The sequence below is a fragment of the Carcharodon carcharias genome, chromosome 12 (genome assembly GCF_017639515.1).
Source record: "Carcharodon carcharias isolate sCarCar2 chromosome 12, sCarCar2.pri, whole genome shotgun sequence".
Lineage (NCBI taxonomy): Eukaryota > Metazoa > Chordata > Chondrichthyes > Lamniformes > Lamnidae > Carcharodon > Carcharodon carcharias.
This window is the reverse complement of record NC_054478.1, coordinates 1,507,703-1,525,003: the sequence shown is the minus strand read 5'-3', so window position 1 is coordinate 1,525,003 and position 17,301 is coordinate 1,507,703.

Sequence of the window (17,301 nt, the reverse complement as noted above, 5' to 3'; positions counted from 1 at the left end):
TGACACTGAGACACACACACAGACTGTACAGGAGCTGACACTGAGGCACACACACACGGACCCTACAGGAGCTGACACTCAGACACCTATGGACCGCACAGGAGCTGACACTGAGTCACACACACAGAAAGTACAGGAGCTGACACTGGGACGCACACACAGAGAGTACAGGAGCTGACACTGAGACACACACATTGACCGTACAGGAGCTGACACTGAGAAACACACATAGACCGATCCCGAGCTGACACTGAGACACACACACAGACCGTAAAGGAACTGACACTGAGACACACACACAGACTGTACAGGAGCTGACACTGAGGCACACACACATGGACCGTACACGAGCTGACACTGAGACACACACACACGGACCGTACAGGAGCTGACACTGAAACACACACACAGACTGTACAGGAGCTGACACTGAGACACCCACATGGACCGTACAGGAGCTGAAACTGAGACACACAGAATGACTGTACAGGAGCTGACACTGAGGCACACACAAAGAGACCGTACAGGAACTGACAATGACACACGCACACGCACCGTACAGGAGCTGACACTGAGACACACACACGGACTGTAAAAGAGCTGACACCGAGACACACACACGGACTGTACAGGAGTTGACGTTGAGACAAACAAACGGACCACACAGGAGCTGTCACTGAGACACATACACACGTACCGTACAGGAGCTGAAACTGAGACACACAAAGGGACAGTACAGGAGCTGACACTGAGATACAGACACGGACCATGGAAGAGCTGACACTGAGGCACACACACGGACCATACAGGAGCTGAAACTGAGACGCACACACAGACCGTACAGGAGCTGACGCTGAGAAACACACATAGATCGATCACGAGCTGACTCTGAGACACACACACAGACCGTACAGGAACTGACACTGAGACACACACACAGACTGTACAGGAGCTGACACTGAGGCACACACACATGGACCGTACACGAGCTGACACTGAGACACACACACACGGACCGTACAGGAGCTGGCACTGAAACACACACACAGACTGTACAGGAGCTGACACTGAGACACCCACATGGACCGTACAGGAGCTGAAACTGAGACACACAGAATGACTGTACAGGAGCTGACACTGAGACACACACAAAGAGACCGTACAGGAACTGACAATGACACACGCACACGCACCGTACAGGAGCTGACACTGAGACACACACACGGACTGTAAAAGAGCTGACACCGAGACACACACACGGACTGTACAGGAGTTGACGTTGAGACAAACAAACGGACCACACAGGAGCTGTCACTGAGACACATACACACGGACCGTACAGGAGCTGACACTGAGACACACAAAGGGACAGTACAGGAGCTGACACTGAGATACAGACACGGACCATGGAAGAGCTGACACTGAGACACACACACGGACCATACAGGAGCTGAAACTGAGACACACAAAGGGACAGTACACGAGCTGACACTGAAACACACACATGGACCATACAGGAGCTGACACTGAGACACACATGCACAGACCGTACAGGAGCTGACACTGAGACACACACACAGACCATACAGGAGCTGACACTGAGACAAACACACGGACCGTACAGGAGCTGACACTGAGACGCACACACAGACCGTACAGGAGCTGACACTGAGAAACACACATAGACCGAACAGGAGCTGACACTGAAACACACACCCAGACTGTACAGGAACTGACACTGAGACACACACACAGACTGTACAGGAGCTGACACTGAGGCACACACACATGGACCGTACACGAGCTGACACTGAGACACACACACACGGACCGTACAGGAGCTGACACTCAGACACCTATGGACCATACAGGAGCTGACACTGAGTCACACACACAGAAAGTACAGGAGCTGACACTGGGACGCACACACAGAGAGTACAGGAGCTGACACTGAGACACACACATTGACCGTACACGAGCTGACACTGAGACACACACACACGGACCGTACAGGAGCTGGCACTGAAACACACACACAGACTGCACAGGAGCTGACACTGAGACACCCACATGGACCGTACAGGAGCTGAAACTGAGACACACAGAATGACTGTACAGGAGCTGACACTGAGACACACACAAAGAGACCGTACAGGAACTGACAATGACACACGCACACGCACCGTACAGGAGCTGACACTGAGACACACACACGGACTGTAAAAGAGCTGACACCGAGACACACACACGGACTGTACAGGAGTTGACGTTGAGACAAACAAACGGACCACACAGGAGCTGTCACTGAGACACATACACACGGACCGTACAGGAGCTGACACTGAGACACACAAAGGGACAGTAAGGGAGCTGACACTGAGATACAGACACGGACCATGGAAGAGCTGACACTGAGACACACACACGGACCATACAGGAGCTGAAACTGAGACACACAAAGGGACAGTACACGAGCTGACACTGAAACACACACATGGACCATACAGGAGCTGACACTGAGACACACATGCACAGACCGTACAGGAGCTGACACTGAGACACACACACAGACCATACAGGAGCTGACACTGAGACAAACACACGGACCGTACAGGAGCTGACACTGAGACGCACACACAGACCGTACAGGAGCTGACACTGAGAAACACACATAGACCGAACAGGAGCTGACACTGAAACACACACCCAGACTGTACAGGAACTGACACTGAGACACACACACAGACTGTACAGGAGCTGACACTGAGGCACACACACACGGACCCTACAGGAGCTGACACTCAGACACCTATGGACCGTACAGGAGCTGACACTGAGTCACACACACAGAAAGTACAGGAGCTGACACTGGGACGCACACACAGAGAGTACAGGAGCTGACACTGAGACACACACATTGACCGTACAGGAGCTGACACTGAGAAACACACATAGACCGATCCCGAGCTGACACTGAGACACACACACAGACCGTACAGGAACTGACACTGAGACACACACACAGACTGTACAGGAGCTGACACTGAGGCACACACACATGGACCGTACAGGAGCTGAAACTGAGACACACAAAGGGACAGTACAGGAGCTGACACTGAAACACACACATGGACCATACAGGAGCTGACACTGAGACACACATGCACAGACCGTACAGGAGCTGACACTGAGACACACACACAGACCATACAGGAGCTGACACTGAGACAAACACACGGACCGTACAGGAGCTGACACTGAGACGCACACACAGACCGTACAGGAGCTGACACTGAGAAACACACAAAGACCGAACAGGAGCTGACACTGAAACACACACCCAGACTGTACAGGAACTGACACTGAGACACACACACAGACTGTACAGGAGCTGACACTGAGGCACACACACATGGACCGTACACGAGCTGACACTGAGACACACACACACGGACCGTACAGGAGCTGACACTCAGACACCTATGGACCATACAGGAGCTGACACTGAGTCACACACACAGAAAGTACAGGAGCTGACACTGGGACGCACACACAGAGAGTACAGGAGCTGACACTGAGACACACACACACGGACCGTACAGGAGCTGGCATTGAAACACACACACAGACTGCACAGGAGCTGACACTGAGACGCCCACACGGACCATACAGGAGCTGAAACTGAGACGCACACACAGACCGTACAGGAGCTGACGCTGAGAAACACACATAGATCGATCACGAGCTGACTCTGAGACACACACACAGACCGTACAGGAACTGACACTGAGACACACACACAGACTGTACAGGAGCTGACACTGAGGCACACACACATGGACCGTACACGAGCTGACACTGAGACACACACACACGGACCGTACAGGAGCTGACACTGAAACACACACACAGACTGTACAGGAGCTGACACTGAGACACCCACATGGACCGTACAGGAGCTGAAACTGAGACACACAGAATGACTGTACAGGAGCTGACACTGAGGCACACACAAAGAGACCGTACAGGAACTGACAATGACACACGCACACGCACCGTACAGGAGCTGACACTGAGACACACACACGGACTGTAAAAGAGCTGACACCGAGACACACACACGGACTGTACAGGAGTTGACGTTGAGACAAACAAACGGACCACACAGGAGCTGTCACTGAGACACATACACACGTACCGTACAGGAGCTGAAACTGAGACACACAAAGGGACAGTACAGGAGCTGACACTGAGATACAGACACGGACCATGGAACAGCTGACACTGAGGCACACACACGGACCATACAGGAGCTGAAACTGAGACGCACACACAGACCGTACAGGAGCTGACGCTGAGAAACACACATAGATCGATCACGAGCTGACTCTGAGACACACACACAGACCGTACAGGAACTGACACTGAGACACACACACAGACTGTACAGGAGCTGACACTGAGGCACACACACATGGACCGTACACGAGCTGACACTGAGACACACACACACGGACCGTACAGGAGCTGGCACTGAAACACACACACAGACTGTACAGGAGCTGACACTGAGACACCCACATGGACCGTACAGGAGCTGAAACTGAGACACACAGAATGACTGTACAGGAGCTGACACTGAGACACACACACAGACCGTACAGGAACTGACACTGAGACACACACACAGACTGTACAGGAGCTGACACTGAGGCACTCACACATGGACCGTACAGGAGCTGAAACTGAGACACACAAAGGGACAGTACAGGAGCTGACACTGAAACACACACATGGACCATACAGGAGCTGACACTGAGACACACATGCACAGACCGTACAGGAGCTGACACTGAGACACACACACAGACCATACAGGAGCTGACACTGAGACAAACACACGGACCGTACAGGAGCTGACACTGAGACGCACACACAGACCGTACAGGAGCTGACACTGAGAAACACACATAGACCGAACAGGAGCTGACACTGAAACACACACCCAGACTGTACAGGAACTGACACTGAGACACACACACAGACTGTACAGGAGCTGACACTGAGGCACACACACATGGACCGTACACGAGCTGACACTGAGACACACACACACGGACCGTACAGGAGCTGACACTCAGACACCTATGGACCATACAGGAGCTGACACTGAGTCACACACACAGAAAGTACAGGAGCTGACACTGGGACGCACACACAGAGAGTACAGGAGCTGACACTGAGACACACACATTGACCGTACACGAGCTGACACTGAGACACACACACATGGACCGTACAGGAGCTGGCACTGAAACACACACACAGACTGCACAGGAGCTGACACTGAGACACCCACACGGACCATACAGGAGCTGAAACTGAGACGCACACACAGAACGTACAGGAGCTGAAGCTGAGAAACACACATAGATCGATCACGAGCTGACTCTGAGACACACACACAGACCGTACAGGAACTGACACTGAGACACACACACAGACTGTACAGGAGCTGACACTGAGGCACACACACACGGACCGTACACGGGCTGACACTGAGACACACACACACGGACCGTACAGGAGCTGACACTGAAACACACACACAGACTGTACAGGAGCTGACACTGAGACACCCACATGGACCGTACAGGAGCTGAAACTGAGACACACACACAGAAAGTACAGGAGCTGACACTGGGACGCACAAACAGAGAGTACAGGAGCTGACACTGAGACACACACATTGACCGTACAGGAGCTGACACTGAGAAACACACATAGACCGATCCCGAGCTGACACTGAGACACACACACGGACCGTACAGGAACTGACACTGAGACACACACACAGACTGTACAGGAGCTGACACTGAGGCACACACACATGGACCGTACACGAGCTGACACTGAGACACACACACACGGACCGTACAGGAGCTGACACTGAAACACACACACAGACTGTACAGGAGCTGACACTGAGACACCCACATGGACCGTACAGGAGCTGAAACTGAGACACACAGAATGACTGTACAGGAGCTGACACTGAGACACACACAAAGAGACCGTACAGGAACTGACAATGACACACGCACACGCACCGTACAGGAGCTGACACTGAGACACACACATGGACTGTAAAAGAGCTGACACCGAGACACACACACGGACTGTACAGGAGTTGACGTTGAGACAAACAAACGGACCACACAGGAGCTGTCACTGAGACACATACACACGGACCGTACAGGAGCTGACACTGAGACACACAAAGGGACAGTACAGGAGCTGACACTGAGATACAGACACGGACCATGTAAGAGCTGACACTGAGACACACACACGGACCGTACAGGAGCTGAAACTGAGACACACAAAGGGACAGTACAGGAGCTGACACTGAAACACACACATGGACCATACAGGAGCTGACACTGAGACACACATGCACAGACCGTACAGGAGCTGACACTGAGACACACACACAGACCATACAGGAGCTGACACTGAGACAAACACACGGACCGTACAGGAGCTGACACTGAGACGCACACACAGACCGTACAGGAGCTGACACTGAGAAACACACATAGACCGAACAGGAGCTGACACTGAAACACACACCCAGACTGTACAGGAACTGACACTGAGACACACACACAGACTGTACAGGAGCTGACACTGAGGCACACACACATGGACCGTACACGAGCTGACACTGAGACACACACACACGGACCGTACAGGAGCTGACACTCAGACACCTATGGACCATACAGGAGCTGACACTGAGTCACACACACAGAAAGTACAGGAGCTGACACTGGGACGCACACACAGAGAGTACAGGAGCTGACACTGAGACACACACATTGACCGTACACGAGCTGACACTGAGACACACACACACGGACCGTACAGGAGCTGGCACTGAAACACACACACAGACTGCACAGGAGCTGACACTGAGACACCCACATGGACCGTACAGGAGCTGAAACTGAGACACACAGAATGACTGTACAGGAGCTGACACTGAGACACACACAAAGAGACCGTACAGGAACTGACAATGACACACGCACACGCACCGTACAGGAGCTGACACTGAGACACACACACGGACTGTAAAAGAGCTGCCACCGAGACACACACACGGACTGTACAGGAGTTGACGTTGAGACAAACAAACGGACCACACAGGAGCTGTCACTGAGACACATACACACGGACCGTACAGGAGCTGACACTGAGACACACAAAGGGACAGTAAGGGAGCTGACACTGAGATACAGACACGGACCATGGAAGAGCTGACACTGAGACACACACACGGACCATACAGGAGTTGAAACTGAGACACACAAAGGGACAGTACACGAGCTGACACTGAAACACACACATGGACCATACAGGAGCTGACACTGAGACACACATGCACAGACCGTACAGGAGCTGACACTGAGACACACACACAGACCATACAGGAGCTGACACTGAGACAAACACACGGACCGTACAGGAGCTGACACTGAGACGCACACACAGACCGTACAGGAGCTGACACTGAGAAACACACATAGACCGAACAGGAGCTGACACTGAAACACACACCCAGACTGTACAGGAACTGACACTGAGACACACACACAGACTGTACAGGAGCTGACACTGAGGCACACACAAATGGACCGTACACGAGCTGACACTGAGACACACACACACGGACCGTACAGGAGCTGACACTCAGACACCTATGGACCATACAGGAGCTGACACTGAGTCACACACACAGAAAGTACAGGAGCTGACACTGGGACGCACACACAGAGAGTACAGGAGCTGACACTGAGACACACACATTGACCGTACACGAGCTGACACTGAGACACACACACACGGACCGTACAGGAGCTGGCACTGAAACACACACACAGACTGCACAGGAGCTGACACTGAGACACCCACATGGACCGTACAGGAGCTGAAACTGAGACACACAGAATGACTGTACAGGAGCTGACACTGAGACACACACAAAGAGACCGTACAGGAACTGACAATGACACACGCACACGCACCGTACAGGAGCTGACACTGAGACACACACACGGACTGTAAAAGAGCTGACACCGAGACACACACACGGACTGTAAATGAGTTGACGTTGAGACAAACAAACGGACCACACAGGAGCTGTCACTGAGACACATACACACGGACCGTACAGGAGCTGACACTGAGACACACAAAGGGACAGTAAGGGAGCTGACACTGAGATACAGACACGGACCATGGAAGAGCTGACACTGAGACACACACACGGACCATACAGGAGCTGAAACTGAGACACACAAAGGGACAGTACACGAGCTGACACTGAAACACACACATGGACCATACAGGAGCTGACACTGAGACACACATGCACAGACCGTACAGGAGCTGACACTGAGACACACACACAGACCATACAGGAGCTGACACTGAGACAAACACACGGACCGTACAGGAGCTGACACTGAGACGCACACACAGACCGTACAGGACCTGACACTGAGAAACACACATAGACCGAACAGGAGCTGACACTGAAACACACACCCAGACTGTACAGGAACTGACACTGAGACACACACACAGACTGTACAGGAGCTGACACTGAGGCACACACACACGGACCCTACAGGAGCTGACACTCAGACACCTATGGACCGTACAGGAGCTGACACTGAGTCACACACACAGAAAGTACAGGAGCTGACACTGGGACGCACACACAGAGAGTACAGGAGCTGACACTGAGACACACACATTGACCGTACAGGAGCTGACACTGAGAAACACACATAGACCGATCCCGAGCTGACACTGAGACACACACACAGACCGTACAGGAACTGACACTGAGACACACACACAGACTGTACAGAAGCTGACACTGAGGCACACACACATGGACCGTACACGAGCTGACACTGAGACACACACACACGGACCGTACAGGAGCTGACACTGAAACACACACACAGACTGTACAGGAGCTGACACTGAGACACCCACATGGACCGTACAGGAGCTGAAACTGAGACACACAGAATGACTGTACAGGAGCTGACACTGAGACACACACAAAGAGACCGTACAGGAACTGACAATGACACACGCACACGCACCGTACAGGAGCTGACACTGAGACACACACACGGACTGTAAAAGAGCTGACACCGAGACACACACACGGACTGTACAGGAGTTGACGTTGAGACAAACAAACGGACCACACAGGAGCTGTCACTGAGACACACACACACGGACCGTACAGGAGCTGACACTGAGACACACAAAGGGACAGTACAGGAGCTGACACTGAGATACAGACACGGACCATGGAAGAGCTGACACTGAGACACACACACGGACCATACAGGAGCTGAAACTGAGACACACAAAGGGACAGTACACGAGCTGACACTGAAACACACACATGGACCATACAGGAGCTGACACTGAGACACACATGCACAGACCGTACAGGAGCTGACACTGAGACACACACACAGACCATACAGGAGCTGACACTGAGACAAACACACGGACCGTACAGGAGCTGACACTGAGACGCACACACAGACCGTACAGGAGCTGACACTGAGAAACACACATAGACCGAACAGGAGCTGACACTGAAACACACACCCAGACTGTACAGGAACTGACACTGAGACACACACACAGACTGTACAGGAGCTGACACTGAGGCACACACACATGGACCGTACACGAGCTGACACTGAGACACACACACACGGACCGTACAGGAGCTGACACTCAGACACCTATGGACCATACAGGAGCTGACACTGAGTCACACACACAGAAAGTACAGGAGCTGACACTGGGACGCACACACAGAGAGTACAGGAGCTGACACTGAGACACACACATTGACCGTACACGAGCTGACACTGAGACACACACACACGGACCGTACAGGAGCTGGCACTGAAACACACACACAGACTGCACAGGAGCTGACACTGAGACACCCACATGGACCGTACAGGAGCTGAAACTGAGACACACAGAATGACTGTACAGGAGCTGACACTGAGACACACACAAAGAGACCGTACAGGAACTGACAATGACACACGCACACGCACCGTACAGGAGCTGACACTGAGACACACACACGGACTGTAAAAGAGCTGACACCGAGACACACACACGGACTGTACAGGAGTTGACGTTGAGACAAACAAACGGACCACACAGGAGCTGTCACTGAGACACATACACACGGACCGTACAGGAGCTGACACTGAGACACACAAAGGGACAGTAAGGGAGCTGACACTGAGATACAGACACGGACCATGGAAGAGCTGACACTGAGACACACACACGGACCATACAGGAGCTGAAACTGAGACACACAAAGGGACAGTACACGAGCTGACACTGAAACACACACATGGACCATACAGGAGCTGACACTGAGACACACATGCACAGACCGTACAGGAGCTGACACTGAGACACACACACAGACCATACAGGAGCTGACACTGAGACAAACACACGGACCGTACAGGAGCTGACACTGAGACGCACACACAGACCGTACAGGAGCTGACACTGAGAAACACACATAGACCGAACAGGAGCTGACACTGAAACACACACCCAGACTGTACAGGAACTGACACTGAGACACACACACAGACTGTACAGGAGCTGACACTGAGGCACACACACACGGACCCTACAGGAGCTGACACTCAGACACCTATGGACCGTACAGGAGCTGACACTGAGTCACACACACAGAAAGTACAGGAGCTGACACTGGGACGCACACACAGAGAGTACAGGAGCTGACACTGAGACACACACATTGACCGTACAGGAGCTGACACTGAGAAACACACATAGACCGATCCCGAGCTGACACTGAGACACACACACAGACCGTACAGGAACTGACACTGAGACACACACACAGACTGTACAGGAGCTGACACTGAGGCACACACACATGGACCGTACAGGAGCTGAAACTGAGACACACAAAGGGACAGTACACGAGCTGACACTGAAACACACACATGGACCATACAGGAGCTGACACTGAGACACACATGCACAGACCGTACAGGAGCTGACACTGAGACACACACACAGACCATACAGGAGCTGACACTGAGACAAACACACGGACCGTACAGGAGCTGACACTGAGACGCACACACAGACCGTACAGGAGCTGACACTGAGAAACACACATAGACCGAACAGGAGCTGACACTGAAACACACACCCAGACTGTACAGGAACTGACACTGAGACACACACACAGACTGTACAGGAGCTGACACTGAGGCACACACACATGGACCGTACACGAGCTGACACTGAGACACACACACACGGACCGTACAGGAGCTGACACTCAGACACCTATGGACCATACAGGAGCTGACACTGAGTCACACACACAGAAAGTACAGGAGCTGACACTGGGACGCACACACAGAGAGTACAGGAGCTGACACTGAGACACACACACACGGACCGTACAGGAGCTGGCACTGAAACACACACACAGACTGCACAGGAGCTGACACTGAGACGCCCACACGGACCATACAGGAGCTGAAACTGAGACGCACACACAGACCGTACAGGAGCTGACGCTGAGAAACACACATAGATCGATCACGAGCTGACTCTGAGACACACACACAGACCGTACAGGAACTGACACTGAGACACACACACAGACTGTACAGGAGCTGACACTGAGGCACACACACATGGACCGTACACGAGCTGACACTGAGACACACACACACGGACCGTACAGGAGCTGACACTGAAACACACACACAGACTGTACAGGAGCTGACACTGAGACACCCACATGGACCGTACAGGAGCTGAAACTGAGACACACAGAATGACTGTACAGGAGCTGACACTGAGGCACACACAAAGAGACCGTACAGGAACTGACAATGACACACGCACACGCACCGTACAGGAGCTGACACTGAGACACACACACGGACTGTAAAAGAGCTGACACCGAGACACACACACGGACTGTACAGGAGTTGACGTTGAGACAAACAAACGGACCACACAGGAGCTGTCACTGAGACACATACACACGTACCGTACAGGAGCTGAAACTGAGACACACAAAGGGACAGTACAGGAGCTGACACTGAGATACAGACACGGACCATGGAACAGCTGACACTGAGGCACACACACGGACCATACAGGAGCTGAAACTGAGACGCACACACAGACCGTACAGGAGCTGACGCTGAGAAACACACATAGATCGATCACGAGCTGACTCTGAGACACACACACAGACCGTACAGGAACTGACACTGAGACACACACACAGACTGTACAGGAGCTGACACTGAGGCACACACACATGGACCGTACACGAGCTGACACTGAGACACACACACACGGACCGTACAGGAGCTGGCACTGAAACACACACACAGACTGTACAGGAGCTGACACTGAGACACCCACATGGACCGTACAGGAGCTGAAACTGAGACACACAGAATGACTGTACAGGAGCTGACACTGAGACACACACACAGACCGTACAGGAACTGACACTGAGACACACACACAGACTGTACAGGAGCTGACACTGAGGCACACACACATGGACCGTACAGGAGCTGAAACTGAGACACACAAAGGGACAGTACAGGAGCTGACACTGAAACACACACATGGACCATACAGGAGCTGACACTGAGACACACATGCACAGACCGTACAGGAGCTGACACTGAGACACACACACAGACCATACAGGAGCTGACACTGAGACAAACACACGGACCGTACAGGAGCTGACACTGAGACGCACACACAGACCGTACAGGAGCTGACACTGAGAAACACACATAGACCGAACAGGAGCTGACACTGAAACACACACCCAGACTGTACAGGAACTGACACTGAGACACACACACAGACTGTACAGGAGCTGACACTGAGGCACACACACATGGACCGTACACGAGCTGACACTGAGACACACACACACGGACCGTACAGGAGCTGACACTCAGACACCTATGGACCATACAGGAGCTGACACTGAGTCACACACACAGAAAGTACAGGAGCTGACACTGGGACGCACACACAGAGAGTACAGGAGCTGACACTGAGACACACACATTGACCGTACACGAGCTGACACTGAGACACACACACATGGACCGTACAGGAGCTGGCACTGAAACACACACACAGACTGCACAGGAGCTGACACTGAGACACCCACACGGACCATACAGGAGCTGAAACTGAGACGCACACACAGAACGTACAGGAGCTGAAGCTGAGAAACACACATAGATCGATCACGAGCTGACTCTGAGACACACACACAGACCGTACAGGAACTGACACTGAGACACACACACAGACTGTACAGGAGCTGACACTGAGGCACACACACACGGACCGTACACGGGCTGACACTGAGACACACACACACGGACCGTACAGGAGCTGACACTGAAACACACACACAGACTGTACAGGAGCTGACACTGAGACACCCACATGGACCGTACAGGAGCTGAAACTGAGACACACACACAGAAAGTACAGGAGCTGACACTGGGACGCACAAACAGAGAGTACAGGAGCTGACACTGAGACACACACATTGACCGTACAGGAGCTGACACTGAGAAACACACATAGACCGATCCCGAGCTGACACTGAGACACACACACGGACCGTACAGGAACTGACACTGAGACACACACACAGACTGTACAGGAGCTGACACTGAGGCACACACACATGGACCGTACACGAGCTGACACTGAGACACACACACACGGACCGTACAGGAGCTGACACTGAAACACACACACAGACTGTACAGGAGCTGACACTGAGACACCCACATGGACCGTACAGGAGCTGAAACTGAGACACACAGAATGACTGTACAGGAGCTGACACTGAGACACACACAAAGAGACCGTACAGGAACTGACAATGACACACGCACACGCACCGTACAGGAGCTGACACTGAGACACACACATGGACTGTAAAAGAGCTGACACCGAGACACACACACGGACTGTACAGGAGTTGACGTTGAGACAAACAAACGGACCACACAGGAGCTGTCACTGAGACACATACACACGGACCGTACAGGAGCTGACACTGAGACACACAAAGGGACAGTACAGGAGCTGACACTGAGATACAGACACGGACCATGGAAGAGCTGACACTGAGGCACACACACGGACCGTACAGGAGCTGAAACTGAGACACACAAAGGGACAGTACAGGAGCTGACACTGAAACACACACATGGACCATACAGGAGCTGACACTGAGACACACATGCACAGACCGTACAGGAGCTGACACTGAGACACACACACAGACCATACAGGAGCTGACACTGAGACAAACACACGGACCGTACAGGAGCTGACACTGAGACGCACACACAGACCGTACAGGAGCTGACACTGAGAAACACACATAGACCGAACAGGAGCTGACACTGAAACACACACCCAGACTGTACAGGAACTGACACTGAGACACACACACAGACTGTACAGGAGCTGTCACTGAGGCACACACACATGGACCGTACACGAGCTGACACTGAGACACACACACACGGACCGTACAGGAGCTGACACTCAGACACCTATGGACCATACAGGAGCTGACACTGAGTCACACACACAGAAAGTACAGGAGCTGACACTGGGACGCACACACAGAGAGTACAGGAGCTGACACTGAGACACACACATTGACCGTACACGAGCTGACACTGAGACACACACACACGGACCGTACAGGAGCTGGCACTGAAACACACACACAGACTGCACAGGAGCTGACACTGAGACACCCACAAGGACCGTACAGGAGCTGAAACTGAGACACACAGAATGACTGTACAGGAGCTGACACTGAGACACACACAAAGAGACCGTACAGGAACTGACAATGACACACGCACACGCACCGTACAGGAGCTGACACTGAGACACACACACGGACTGTAAAAGAGCTGACACCGAGACACACACACGGACTGTACAGGAGTTGACGTTGAGACAAACAAACGGACCACACAGGAGCTGTCACTGAGACACATACACACGGACCGTACAGGAGCTGACACTGAGACACACAAAGGGACAGTAAGGGAGCTGACACTGAGATACAGACACGGACCATGGAAGAGCTGACACTGAGACACACACACGGAACATACAGGAGCTGAAACTGAGACACACAAAGGGACAGTACACGAGCTGACACTGAAACACACACATGGACCATACAGGAGCTGACACTGAGACACACATGCACAGACCGTACAGGAGCTGACACTGAGACACACACACAGACCATACAGGAGCTGACACTGAGACAAACACACGGACCGTACAGGAGCTGACACTGAGACGCAAACACAGACCGTACAGGAGCTGACACTGAGAAACACACATAGACCGAACAGGAGCTGACACTGAAACACACACCCAGACTGTACAGGAACTGACACTGAGACACACACACAGACTGTACAGGAGCTGACACTGAGGCACACACAAATGGACCGTACACGAGCTGACACTGAGACACACACACACGGACCGTACAGGAGCTGACACTCAGACACCTATGGACCATACAGGAGCTGACACTGAGTCACACACACAGAAAGTACAGGAGCTGACACTGGGACGCACACACAGAGAGTACAGGAGCTGACACTGAGACACACACATTGACCGTACACGAGCTGACACTGAGACACACACACACGGACCGTACAGGAGCTGGCACTGAAACACACACACAGACTGCACAGGAGCTGACACTGAGACACCCACATGGACCGTACAGGAGCTGAAACTGAGACACACAGAATGACTGTACAGGAGCTGACACTGAGACACACACAAAGAGACCGTACAGGAACTGACAATGACACACGCACACGCACCGTACAGGAGCTGACACTGAGACACACACACGGACTGTAAAAGAGCTGACACCGAGACACACACACGGACTGTACAGGAGTTGACGTTGAGACAAACAAACGGACCACACAGGAGCTGTCACTGAGACACATACACACGGACCGTACAGGAGCTGACACTGAGACACACAAAGGGACAGTAAGGGAGCTGACACTGAGATACAGACACGGACCATGGAAGAGCTGACACTGAGACACACACACGGACCATACAGGAGCTGAAACTGAGACACACAAAGGGACAGTACACGAGCTGACACTGAAACACACACATGGACCATACAGGAGCTGACACTGAGACACACATGCACAGACCGTACAGGAGCTGACACTGAGACACACACACAGACCATACAGGAGCTGACACTGAGACAAACACACGGACCGTACAGGAGCTGACACTGAGACGCACACACAGACCGTACAGGACCTGACACTGAGAAACACACATAGACCGAACAGGAGCTGACACTGAAACACACACCCAGACTGTACAGGAACTGACACTGAGACACACACACAGACTGTACAGGAGCTGACACTGAGGCACACACACACGGACCCTACAGGAGCTGACACTCAGACACCTATGGACCGTACAGGAGCTGACACTGAGTCACACACACAGAAAGTACAGGAGCTGACACTGGGACGCACACACAGAGAGTACAGGAGCTGACACTGAGACACACACATTGACCGTACAGGAGCTGACACTGAGAAACACACATAGATCGATCACGAGCTGACTCTGAGACACACACACAGACCGTACAGGAACTGACACTGAGACACACACACAGACTGTACAGGAGCTGACACTGAGGCACACACACATGGACCATACACGAGCTAACACTGAGACACACACACACGGACCGTACAGGAGCTGGCACTGAAACACACACACAGACTGTACAGGAGCTGACACTGAGACACCCACATGGACCGTACAGGAGCTGAAACTGAGACACACAGAATGACTGTACAGGAGCTGACACTGAGACACACACAAAGAGACCGTACAGGAACTGACAATGACACACGCACACGCACCGTACAGGAGCTGACACTGAGACACACACACGGACTGTAAAAGAGCTGACACCGAGACACACACACGGACTGTACAGGAGTTGACGTTGAGACAAACAAACGGACCACACAGGAGCTGTCACTG